This window comes from Drosophila ficusphila, unplaced genomic scaffold, assembly GCF_018152265.1.
Source record: "Drosophila ficusphila isolate 14025-0441.05 unplaced genomic scaffold, ASM1815226v1 contig_288, whole genome shotgun sequence".
NCBI classification, from domain to species: Eukaryota; Metazoa; Arthropoda; class Insecta; order Diptera; family Drosophilidae; genus Drosophila; species Drosophila ficusphila.
The window spans coordinates 655,569-668,138 of record NW_025064191.1 but is presented as its reverse complement, the minus strand read 5'-3'; the positions used below and the strand labels follow the sequence as shown (position 1 = coordinate 668,138).

Below are 12,570 nucleotides of genomic sequence, written 5' to 3'. Positions count from 1 at the left end.
GAAAAGCGGGGACAAATTTCGGGTAACATGCAAAAGTTGTCCCGCCACCTTCCAACAACTGAGCCGCCCAAACACCCTCTTTCCTGATCTGCCACCTATTTCGTACAGTAAAACCTTTTTAACTTGAACTAACATCTAAAGAAAATAAAACTGTTTTATATCCTGTCTTATGTCACTGTAAAGTTCATGTAGGTAGTCATGCTTTTTATTTGAAATTCTTCTGAATGCAACAGGGAGACTTTATAGCTAATGTGTACTGTATTTCTGTGTCGCCGTTCGAGTTGTCGCAAACAAAATTTGTCTACAACTTATAAACATTTTTGGCTCTAATCCCCCTCCGATTTCCCCGCCCCGCGGCAGTTTCCACGCCCGGCCCACTTTTCCTCCTTTGAACCCCCGTCCAAGTTGTCTGCATTCCTGAGCATATGATAAATGTTTCGTGTTTGTCTGTTTTTGCGGTTCGAGCACGTTTTCTTCGTGTTCTGCGATCGTTTTTGGGTCCCCACCAAATTACACATGACACATAGAAAAGCTATCAAAGACAAGAAAGAAAAATGTTTAGGAAAAACTAGTCCCGATTCGGCCACGCCTTCCAGCAGGGAAGTCGTTTGTTATGACTACTGACCCACCGAGCGACCAGGCGGTAACTCTTTCGACGGGTGACAGGTGCCGAAGCTGTAAATAACCCCCAGTCACACCTCCCAAATGGCCGATCAGCCGCCAATATGCCAGCAAATTAGTGGGTTAAGTGGTGCAGGAAAACAGAAAGCTCAAATTGTGGTAAACACTTGAAAGGGGCTTGGAGGAGCTAATTAGCTGGAGAGTTGGCAGTTACTTATTTTTCGTTTTATTTTCACCACTCACTCTTTTAGCTAAAACTTTCATCATATCTCTAATACCTTGACCTTAACATTGACCCACTTCTAAATCGCAGGAGTTCCCTACTAAACATGCTTTTCTCCCATACACAATGGCATCCAATTAACTATTTTATTAGCCCATTACGCCACTCAAATTCACCACTCTCACTTAGCAACCGCAGATTGAGAGATATGGATAAAAACTGCAAATAAAGCCATCTGTTTTGAGCCCCGAAAGAAAACGTTAATTAACTGACAATTACTCACATAATCGAGTGTGAAAAGCGCGCAAATTGTGCGAAAGTCGAAATTCATTGGACATTCAGTGAGTCTGCGGCGAGCACATCCAATCCACTCGAACTCGAAGCCATTCAATATCCTCGTACTTTCGGCTGAAACGAGAAAACAGAGATGAATAAATGCGTGTTAAAACAAATAAGCGAATTATGTGGAAATGTTTTGAATGGAGCGGAAACGGAGTTTGACTAATGACAACACCAACAGCGCACAGTCGAGTGGAAAATGGGAAATTGTTTACCGATGTTTGATATTAGCACTTGGCACAGACACAGATATGCGCTCGAAATTGCATAATGGCAGGCTGACTGCAGAAACCCAGGCATAAACCATCAACTTTTACCCGCCTGGCAACATTTTGAATACCCTGGCAAGATCTTAGTTTATTTCTTATTCCATAACACGTTATTAACTTACTTAGGGGAAAATAAGGACACTGCTTCAATAATAATTAGCATGTTAAATTGTATTTAAATCCTACTTCGAACTATGATTTGATTGCTTGAAGTGTGATTGCCAGTCGAGTAAATTAAAGGGTGCTTATTGCTTCTGCCTGTAACAACTTGTACTACTTGCCCGTCCTTTCTCATGGCAACCTTTCGCCAGACACCGCCACAACCTCGAGCTGTCTCCAGTGATAAATCAGCTGCGCGGAAACCCCCCCGGAAAAAAGTCAAATACTTGCCAACAAAACTCCCACAAACTCCGGCCTGCACGACATTTTTTGCTGCTGCGGTTTTGACCGAGGGCGTCTCGCATAACAATTCATTATCATTAATTATATTTGCACTCAAATTGCAGCAACGGAAAACGAGAGGAAAACCCGACGAGGCTCCCCGACGAGCTGGGCATGAAAAATTGGACAATGTCGATTAAATTGAAAACAATTTTATGCTGCAAAATTTCAATATTTCCCGTCATTTGCCGTTAGGCTCAACGTCCCAAAAACAACAGCTAAACAGCCAAAGAGCCAAGCGGCTAAAACGGCATTCCCGACCCAAAAAAATGTTCGAATCTCAGGAGTGGAAAAGAGAGGCAAAATGTGGCTCATAAAGCATCGAACATCAACAACAAAAATCGGCAACTACAATTTATTGGTCGCATTAACCTCGGCGAACTCTCTCACTTTTCTGGACCGCTCCGGGGGGCGGTGGGTGGTGCGGTGTGCGGGGGGGCAGTCAATCGATGCGAGTTGTGAAAATATCATTTACAGGCAATTTGTAAAAAGCAACAACAGCAGCAGCAAACAACTGCGAACTCAGCTAAATTTGCACGAAACAAAAAGAAAAATCCCCAACGAAAAACCAAAAACAAACGAACGGCGTTTTGCTTTAGCAAACAAAAAGAAAACCAAAAGGTATCTTGTGGTCAAGTTGTTAAAGTCGGAAACGGGCACAAACGCCGATCGTCAGCGGTCGACAACAAACACAAAGGCACAAATGACGACAACGACGACTCCAGGCGATAATTGGATCCCTTTCCCAGTCGGTCTTTGAGTTAGGAGGCTACGAGTGGATTTTGAAGGGAATGTTGCGAGGGGGCACTCGGGACAATGTAGAAATTCAATGTACTTTTTTCGGGCGCTGGGAAAATTTCTTGCGTGGCTCTTACAAATTTTGACACATGCCAAACGTGATAAAAACCAGGAAAAATCTTACAATACCGCCTTCAACGGGGATGAAAGAAAACTACAAATTATTTAAAAGAATTAAGAGAAAATCAAGAAAGATCGTCCAAAACTGTACATTATATGTTACAATGAAAGTTTAATATTATTAAACTAAACAAAGATAAATACACAGTTTAGCTGATAAGCTTGCCTTTTTAAACTAACCTGCAACTGTACCCCATTCAGTTTTATGTAAATGGAATTCCTTTGAGTAATTCTAGAACCCTTTTTTATTCCAAGCACCCAATACCTAACACGTTCTCCGCTTATCCAACGCTCCCGTAACTCTTTTGTTAGTTTCGTTTTCGCCTCCTAACTGAAATCCAATCCAAAAGTGCAAAATGCAGATGCGGAACCAACAGAAATTCTGTCAGGTGAGACGTAAAAGCCAACATTTCGGCTGCCTTAACAAAAACAAAGGGAAGAAAACGAAAATAAAAATCGGGGATCGGAGATCGGAGATCAAGAGCTTTCACAGAACGCTCGTCCGAAAAGGGCGACATCATTTTGAGTATTTCGGGGGAAAAAGAACACACTTGAAAGAGATTCAAACTGAAACCCACTTGAGTTCATTAACGAGCCCCAAACGAAAGTGAAAGAGGAAGAGTGGCAGGGAGAAATGCATTCGAAATGCAATATAGAAAGTGAAATGCGTTGGCAAAACAAAACCGACGGCTACGTCTACGGAAAATCTCCTCCAAATGAGCCGCGAGATGCTGGCAATATGTGTTATGGACAGGCCCAAACCCCCTCCCTCTGTCCACCTCCCCTTTTCGGCCAGCTCCCATGACCTTGTTCGCAAATTCTGTCGACGTCCGACGTACATCGAACATGGGTGCCACCATCCTCGGCGCTTTTCCAGCCGATTGCCAGATTGCCATCGAGAAATAGTTGAGATTCACCTTCGAAGGCAGCTGAAATCCAGCAACTACCCAGCAACGAAAGCCGCGCTGCAGAAGCCGCAGAAGCCGAAGAGGCAGAAAAAACAATGCCTGGCAGCCGCGCATTGACAACTCATAGATAAAATGCTTTTCTTTAACTATGACGCGACTTCCAACTGCGACGGCCTCTTCTCAATGGCTGCAAGACAATGACAAACTCAGCCGCTGCCACTGGAAAGTGGGAATACACAACGAAAGCCGGCAAACACACTCGAATAAAGTTAAGTGCAAGCCAAGATTATGGCACATTACTTTATACTCTACTTCGGATATAGTTCCTATACTTATTCTCTGCCAGAAACGAAGTTTAATTAACATTCCAAGAAACAAATTTAAGCTTACTTACTTTTTAATAAATTCTTAGGTTAATTTACGAAATAAATCGAAAGATCACAATACTCCTTGAGAGTACAACAGAAATTGTCGTCAACTTGTTGGGGATGTGTGGGCTGGCATTCGGTGCTCGGCGCTCAGTATGCGAGGCACCAAACCAAAGACTCGAATGAAATGCCACAGATTCGATTTTGATAAAATGCCAGCCAACAAGTTGGGAGCGAAAGAAAAAGTGAGAATCCAGGTGAGCGGGGGGCGTGGGGCTGGGGAGCTAATGAGGAAAAGAGATGGCTGCGCAGGCGCGAACCGGCGGGCGATAAATCTTCATAACTAACTTTTGCCAAGGCAGTCGCAGAAAACAAACAGAGGAAACGAGAGTAAGAGTGGACAATCGGGGAAAATGGGGGAAGAGCGGGTAGTAATATCTGGCGTGCGTAAGAGACACACTTATAAATACAAAGTCGGTGTCTGTCTGGCGATAATTGGGCCAAAACGAATGCCTGGCGACCGGCAGGTCGGACGAGCAGGTAATTGATATGTTTACAGCTCTATTTTATTCGCAACTCAATTAAAGCCGCGTCAAGCTGTGACAAGCCATAAACCGAGGAAGACAGTCCAACAATTAGAGTCCCGATTTGTATCTTTTGGCTGTGGATCGGTCCGTTCGGTTCACTTTCGTTTTCCATTTCCATTTCTACTCCCAATTCGATTTCGATTGGAAGTGTGAAAGGTTCACAGCGCATCGGAGATCTTCAGGTGGTCCTATTTGATTTCTTTGTGACTGCTTCTCGTTTTGGCCGCGGTTAACGGATCCAAAGTGATCTTCAGCCCGCAGATACAATCACTCGATGGCATCGACCAGTCAACGACAAGATGAAGTGATCTTCTCAAGAGATAGGATCAATTGGGCTAAGATAGATCAGCGATAGATCAGTGACAATTAAAGGACAGTTGTGCTCGAGTTGACTTGATGTAGAGATCGGCAGATAATAAGTGATATTTAACTCGCTTAGTCAGTCGTTAATGGCCTTCTTTATCTTTGGGAGTACTCGAGTATTTTATGTGATCAAGAGTTGCTAAAAATGTAAAGATATAAGAAAACATATTACCCCTTTATACCCCATTAACTTTACTGCTTTTAGTGATTTTTGAACAGTAATCATGCCCAATTAAATTCTTTAATAACACACCTCTTGACTCATTAACTAAGCTATTTCAGATACTTCAAATAAATCCATCACAAAACACGGCGCATCTCAACCTCGCTCTTTGAACTCATATTTTTCCCCACCCCTTGCTCCAATTTGCTTTTAATTGGTCAGCCTAAATTGCTCAATATCAAGTTTTGCTTCATATTTAGGTCGCCTGGGTTCGATTATGTAAAGTCCTCGCATATTAAAAAAGCAGGCCTATATGACTGGCCGCTCGTTTGACAGACTGACTGAGTGACTGCCCCAACTAAACCGAGTCATATATACTCGGATACGTACGATCCAATGGGTGGGGGCACCCTAGATGTGGTGGCTCATAAAGGCGGGAAAAGAAACAGAGCGACTGAACACACAGCAATTAAAAAGGCATCAAGGCAGTGCGAACAAAAAGTAAGCATAAACTAGTTTATCCCAAGCGACTCCGAAGCTCAAATTGAAATTGGTGTACTTGTTGGAATTTTGGCGAGGATCACAGGAGTCGCGTCTGGAGCTGGAAAAGCCTTAGCCGAAGCGTGTCCCCGGCATCTGGAAAATGTTCGTTAATTGTGCAAATGCAACTTGGCCATTGTCACAGCTCGGGACTTTTACTTTGCAAACTAAGCAAACCAAACCAAACATCGGACTTCCTGTGCCTCATCAAAAGCGAGAGACATGCAACATGGAATCGGCTTTTGTTGTTTTCGGTTCGTTTTTGTTTTTCTCTAATGATTAATTGACTTTTGCACCCAAAACACGTTCGATCTTTGTTTGATCTCTGCTTCCTTTGGTGGCTACCTCGCCGCCTCGCCGACTCCTCCTCCTCCTCCTCGTTTACCATTTTCCTCGTCTTTGTCCGATTGGAAAATTGCTCTTTTAATTTCCACCGACATTTCTGGCGGATCGTGTTTGGTATAAATATTTATGCATTTTGCCAAATGTGCATCTGTGCAGCCGTTTTCGGAGATGGCAACGTGAGTTGGTAAAATAACTTAATGTGGATTAATGGAAATTGGAGGATTACCAGTATAAGTATTAGATTTTACAATCGGTGATAAGCTGTGTGGCATTAAGCTCTGTTATGAAACAAGCTAACAAGGTAGGAATTATTTTTTTAAAGGACTTTATGTACATAACTTCCCCGGCGTGACACGACTCCATCTCCTGGCGAACTCACTTAGCTCATTGTTTATGACGCTTATCACGGAGCCCGGGATTCAAGAGCTGGCAGCCAAGAGAGTCATGTGTGTGGCTGGTTTTGTTCGGTCTCCGCTCGCCTGGTTTGCTTCGGCTTGTTCGTGTGATTAATTTATTGTTCAATACAATTGCGTATGAATTATTGAGATAGCGTCAGAAAATGACATGCAACGGCCGCCGACGTCGCTGCCTCAGGTGTCTTACAAAAGCCCCGACCCTCCTGAGCAGATCTCATTGTCTGATCTCAAGGCTGGGAAAAGCAAACGCAACTCGAGCCCCTCTTTGTGTACGTGTCCGCCGAAATAAATACCCCGAGTATATACAACATACAATAAAAAGCGCCGAAAAAGTGCATTTCATAAATGCATCTAGCCGATACTAGATACTCGAACCAAAAGTTCGCATTGTGTGTGCCTCGTTCACTTTCACATTGGGTGAAACCATTGGCCGAAAGTGTAACTCTCAGCGGTTAATCATGGGGGTTAAGGTTACCTTTTGAGTCGCAGCGAGCCGTCTGAACTTGAGATGGAGTTCACGTGATTAGTTCGGTGAAATCGCTTCAAATGAACGCTATTTGGGTCAGGTGGCTAGGCCCACCCCCACGGATAACACGGAAGACTTCCTCCCGAACAACAGCTGGACAAACACATGCCTCTTCCACCCAGGGACTGCTCCCCAGGCACCCACGTGTGTGTGTCCTTCCTGAATGTCAATGTTGAGCCCAGACCCCACTCTTCGAGAGCCAGAGCTCCGTTTGTGAACTCTCCTTTTTATGGATCTCTGACATGCGAACCAAATGAACCTTTTCCCTACTTTGGAGAGGGTGTTTCTGTTTCGCTCAAAGGTTGAGCTCGTAAAAACAAACATTCACTTTATGAGTTAATTGTATGGCTTAGTTCTTTCCGTACACTAATACTTTCCATTTGAGTAAAGTCTCTTGGGTGTAATGTTCCCAATAAGGGTATCTGAAATTCATATCTATCTCTCCAAAAACATTTTTCGATCTGAGCTGCGAAAATTGGCGGCCATCGCGTGTTTGGGCCAAGTTTAAAAAACGAAAAGCATGCCGGCGGCAGCGACTTTTGTTGTGCAGCTTGTTACTGTTGTTATTTTTCGTTGCGACTGATGTTTGCCACCCCCGAAAATTAGCCGGTTAAAGGTGGTGGCGGGCGGACGGTGAATTTTAATTAGCAGCACTTGTGTCTGGCCGCCGCCGGGAGGGGCGTGCCCCGCCCATAAACACTGCATACAAAACTGCGAGCGAAAACTTAACACATTTCTAATGCACAAACAACGCCAGCGTCGCAGACCTTTTATAATTACGGAAAAAATTAAACCCCTTTATTGCCGCTTTTCCATGCCCGAACGTTCAATGACCCGCCGCCAGGTGGCGCCTCTCAGCGTTTTGTCTTTTCACTCTTCGTGCAATTTGCATTGTTATTTTGCATTTTTGAATTTTTTCGTTTTGTTTCTTTTTCTTAAATGGTAATTAAACAGTCATAAATCAGACAACCGCAGCGGATTTAATCAACGAGCCGTTCGGCATGCGAGGGCGGTTTCGATCGAAAGTACTCCAAATTGCATTTAATGACACTTGTAACGAAGTGAAATTAAATTGGATGAAGCAGGGGAAAACGACTGCAAGTTTTCAGCAGTAAATTGGAAATATTAGCAGGTGAAATTTGGAGCAAATCATGAACCCTCAGCCATGAATTGCATGTTTTATTTGTGTTTAGCTCGTTGACCTTACGATACTAACTATTATGTTTTAAAGAGAACACCACAACCAATATGAAGTGGCTTCCCTTGAAATGTGGCAACATTCCGTGCTATATTTTCCCTCCCAAATAAGTCAACAACATTCCGAGTGAAATTTGACAACATTGCGCTAAGCAAACAACTCTCCATCCAAAAGCCTTTCCTCGAATCCGCCGCTGCAATTGGCACTGCCCAAGACATTTGCATCTTGCTTTTTGGCCCCGGGGCTCGACGGTCTCCATTAAGAATGCAATTTGCAAAAGATCACCGCCAGCCGCCAACCACCAACCGCCACCACCGGCCAAGTGGAAAACCACCGCCAATCTGCACCGCCAAAAAGCGAATGAGTAGCCGCAGGTTCCGTTCCTGTGCGGAAAGCCACTTGACAAGTTGTTTTATTAATTTGTCAAGACTATTTGGGCTGATGGGTGAAATTTGTGGCCCCAGAGGAGGAGATGAGAAGAAGACAGCAGCAGGTGAAAATTAGAGAATCACCAAGAACATGAAGTTGTGGGTAAAAAAGCGGAAAAGAAGTATTGGGTGGAAAAGTAAGTCAAATTGTGCGTATACAAAAAAGAGCTTTAAGTCCGAGGTTTTCTCTCCACTTTCTTCATTAGCCTAAATCTTTTAAGTTATTTAGTATTTGAATATCATTTATATTTTACCTTAAAAAGAACTGGCTTCTATAACTAACTTTTTCAAAGAGTTACCAGCCTACATAATTGAACGCTATTTGTGCACTTGGTCACACTATGCATAAATTGGCGCCAAATACCTCATGTGTGTGGGTGTACATTTGACTGCAAAATTACATGAAATAAATATTAGATAGCTCTGCAAAAAAAAGGAAAATTTCACATTTGTTTGGCAAGGCGGACAAGGAGACGACCGCTGACTGCTGACCAGTGACAGTAGCTATCGCCGGAACGCCCACTGCATCCTCCTCCTTGGGCAGTTGCCACTTGCAACGTTGCATGTCGCTTCTGTTTCCACGCCGGCGACAAGTGAATGTTTGGCTCTGAGGAGACAGACAGACAGAGCAGACACCCGCATTGATTTTTGGCCCCGGCTTTCCCCCCACCAACTCCTCCGAATCCGAATCCGAATGCGATTCCGATTCCAGCTCCACTCAAACTCCCACCTGCTCCTTTCCGCCAGTCTGGCGTTTGTGTTTTCATTTTCATTTCCATTTCATTGGACTCTCTCCGCGGACGGGCGGCTTTAATGAGTTGATTTCTGTCTCGTTTGGGAAATTGCAGTCTCCGTCTGGGGCTCAAACTCCAAGGTGAAAAGTCCGCCGTTGTTTGAGGAGGTTAGGTTAATGTTAATGTTAATAACGTTTTTAAGCGACATGACGTGATGCGGCCACTGCTGCCAGTTGCTGGTTGCCAGTTGCCAGTTGCTGGTTGCCAATTGTGATTGCCGATGTTGCCGCTGCTTCTGTATTCACTTTTAATTAATTTAACCGATTGTTTCGATGCCAGGCAATCAAGAGGAGGGACAGACCCTCCGTAACGACTGACAAATGATTTACATGACTATAGATGATCGCAAACGATCGGCCATCAATCAGTGACTCAAACTTTGAATAGGAGTTGGTCTGAACTGAAGCTAATTGATGTTTTTCGGCGCAAAACAACATTTTCCCTAAGCCTAGAGAACAACATAAAATATTTACTTGTGAGCAAGCAAGTGTACCCAGAAGTTTAATCAATTTTGTTTGAATATGCAAACAGAATACCCGCTAACCAGTGATACTAAGTTTTCCTGAATGAGGGAAAACTTGAATGGTTTCATATGACGCCGGCTCACATGGGTATTCCTCCCTGGAAAATGCATTAAAGCAAAGTCAAAGTCATTGGTCCTTCCCCCTCTCCTTTTCATATCAATGTCATGAACTGACAGCTGGCAAGAGTTTTCCCCCGCCTCCGTGGAAAATAAATGCATTGTCAGAGAGTGTCGACTAATTTTTATTGATTTTGGCTTTGCATGCACTTGTTTGGCGCAACTTGAATAATAAATGGATGATTTTCCCCATCCCTGCTGTCTGATGCATAAACTTGGAGCGTTCTCGCCACTTATTGCCATGGCAAATGGGCTGTGGAAAGGCCCAGGGTCTAGGACCCACATGAACTTGACCCTCCCCATTTTCCGGGCTCTTCTCCATCGCTCCAGCCCGTCACTTTGTGATCCACTCCCCACTCTCCTCCAGTCTGGGGTTATCTATTCAAAACTAATTACACGCTTTAATGTGGAAGGGGCGTGCTTTTCCACCTCAGTCTCCCCCGTTTTTCCCTGCACCATTAGTCAGCTGTTTTGGGCGGGTGTATGCAGTCATGGATACGTTTTCCATTTCTGGTTTTCCTCGCCGCTATTATGATTACCTTTGAGTGTGGTGCGAATGCACTTATGGTCGGTGTTTTCCTAACGGTTTCCCATATAGAGCGGGCCTGAAAAGTGGGAGTGGCAGAATTCGAACACCCCAACATTCAATTAGAACTCGATTTCTGATCGATAAATGAAGTTGGAGGTGCGACCAACAGCAGAGCTTTAATTACTTCATTTCGAAAATCGATTTGAGGTGCGGTATCAAATAAAACTTTAATGACTTAATTTGGTGTTGAAAAAATCAGTTTATATTGGTAGCACAACACTAACTATACTCACAAATATAAAACAGCCACTGAATTAATTTATGTTGACTGGAAATCTTTATTCTTTCTCCGCTTTTAATTTATTATGTCTCCCCTTGACAGTTAGCTACATTACATCAGTTACCACACATAATTAATTCAGTGAGACAATTCAAACCCCGAACTGGAGGTGCTAATGATGCAACGAATCTTTTTCGCTCGATCGCCGCGATCTGCGGTCGCGATAAACTTATCAAAATTCATTTGCCTCGCGTGTTTCTCTAATTAATTGTAAGCCCCATTTCCTCCCAATTTTTCTTGCCACTTTCGGACGGGGGTTATTTATAACGTTTAGGCCCCACAACTCATAAGGCTTAACCCTTTGCGTTCCATTTCGCAGCGGATTAAGCAAGCCTGTCCAGTGTTAACTGGGTCAATTGGAAAGTCGGTTTTATTATCTCACTGGCTCCTATACTCGCATTTCGGTTTGCTCTTATCTGCGATGGGGAAGTGCGTGCCGCGAAGGTAAGTCAAGTGGAGTGGAGTGGAGTCGAGTGGAGTGTTTGGGAGTGTTTGGCCGACCGAACTTGTGGGCAGACAGGTAAGAGATGAATGCGTTGCGGGGCAGAGGAGGAGGAGGAGGAGGAAACCCAGCCAGGTTGATGAATGGATTTGGTTTACTTGGGAACAGGTTGCAGTTCGCCATCGGCAGAGGAGAAGAAGGAAAGCTGATTTCGTTCTGGGTGTGCACAGAGTGCCGTAAAACTGAATTATGGCCCAGTACTTGAAGCGCGAAAGTTCTTCGGAAATCCATCGAGACTTTCTGGGTGTTTCAAAAATAAAGGTTAAACGGTGTGACTTTCACAAGTATAAATTCCTCTTCTACCCCGACTTCTGTATTCTGAATTCATCCCACCAAGGTGTCTTCGATCAATGTTTGTCGGAAAGCAGCCACCAGAAAACGATTCGCTTGGCTCAAAGCCAAACCCATTAAAACCGTAGTACTACGATATCATGCAGCTTGACTTTGGTAATGAAATATTCAAATGACAACCAAGCGAGTTGGGCAAGACCTCACAGCACAGTGAAATATTTCAATTTTTAATGCTAATTGCGTGCCAAGAGCATTGGACAGACAGCCAAAGCGGAACGACCCTGAGTGGGGCCAAATTGAATATCGAATATTGATCGAGTTGGGAAGCGTCTTTAAGAGCTGTTGGGTCTGTGTACGAAGTGAACGATCTCATAAAGCGAAATTCTACAGAAATATATCTTATTAATAGAGATATAATCGAAGAAATATAGACAGACCGTTGAATGCCACTCAACGCTTCGCTGCCAGCCTTCCGAGGGGCAGTTTTAGAGTGCAACATTTGATTGCGTGCCGAGAAGAGAAGGAAAGGGGGCGATATGTGGGAGGTATGAGGCGGAAAAGCGGGGGCGTGCGTGCCATTGCTCAATGAGAAAGAAGAGACAGCAAAAGCGACAGACCCCTCATGGAGAGCCCAAACATAAATACAAGTTTAACAGAGTTGTGACAGTTGGCAAACGGAAAGTGCAGTGGCCATTAACAAACCCAGAGGTTTTACGGGGGAACTCAGTGAGTGGAGGAGCGCCACAAGTGACCATTAAAAGCAATTGAGGCGCCTCAAAAAATACAGCATAAAATGGACACAGAGAGGGAGCCACCGCTTG

General features: G+C 44.0%; 1 protein-coding gene across 1 annotated transcript in view; it reads right to left on the bottom strand.

Moving 5' to 3' along the window:
- LOC108099035 overlaps positions 1–12,570 on the bottom strand; it is a 112,561-nt gene that overhangs the window by 83,796 nt on the left and 16,195 nt on the right. Inside the window, 1 exon segment of the mRNA XM_017202290.2 lies at positions 1,128–1,252. The gene's annotated coding sequence lies outside the window, so the exon portion shown is untranslated.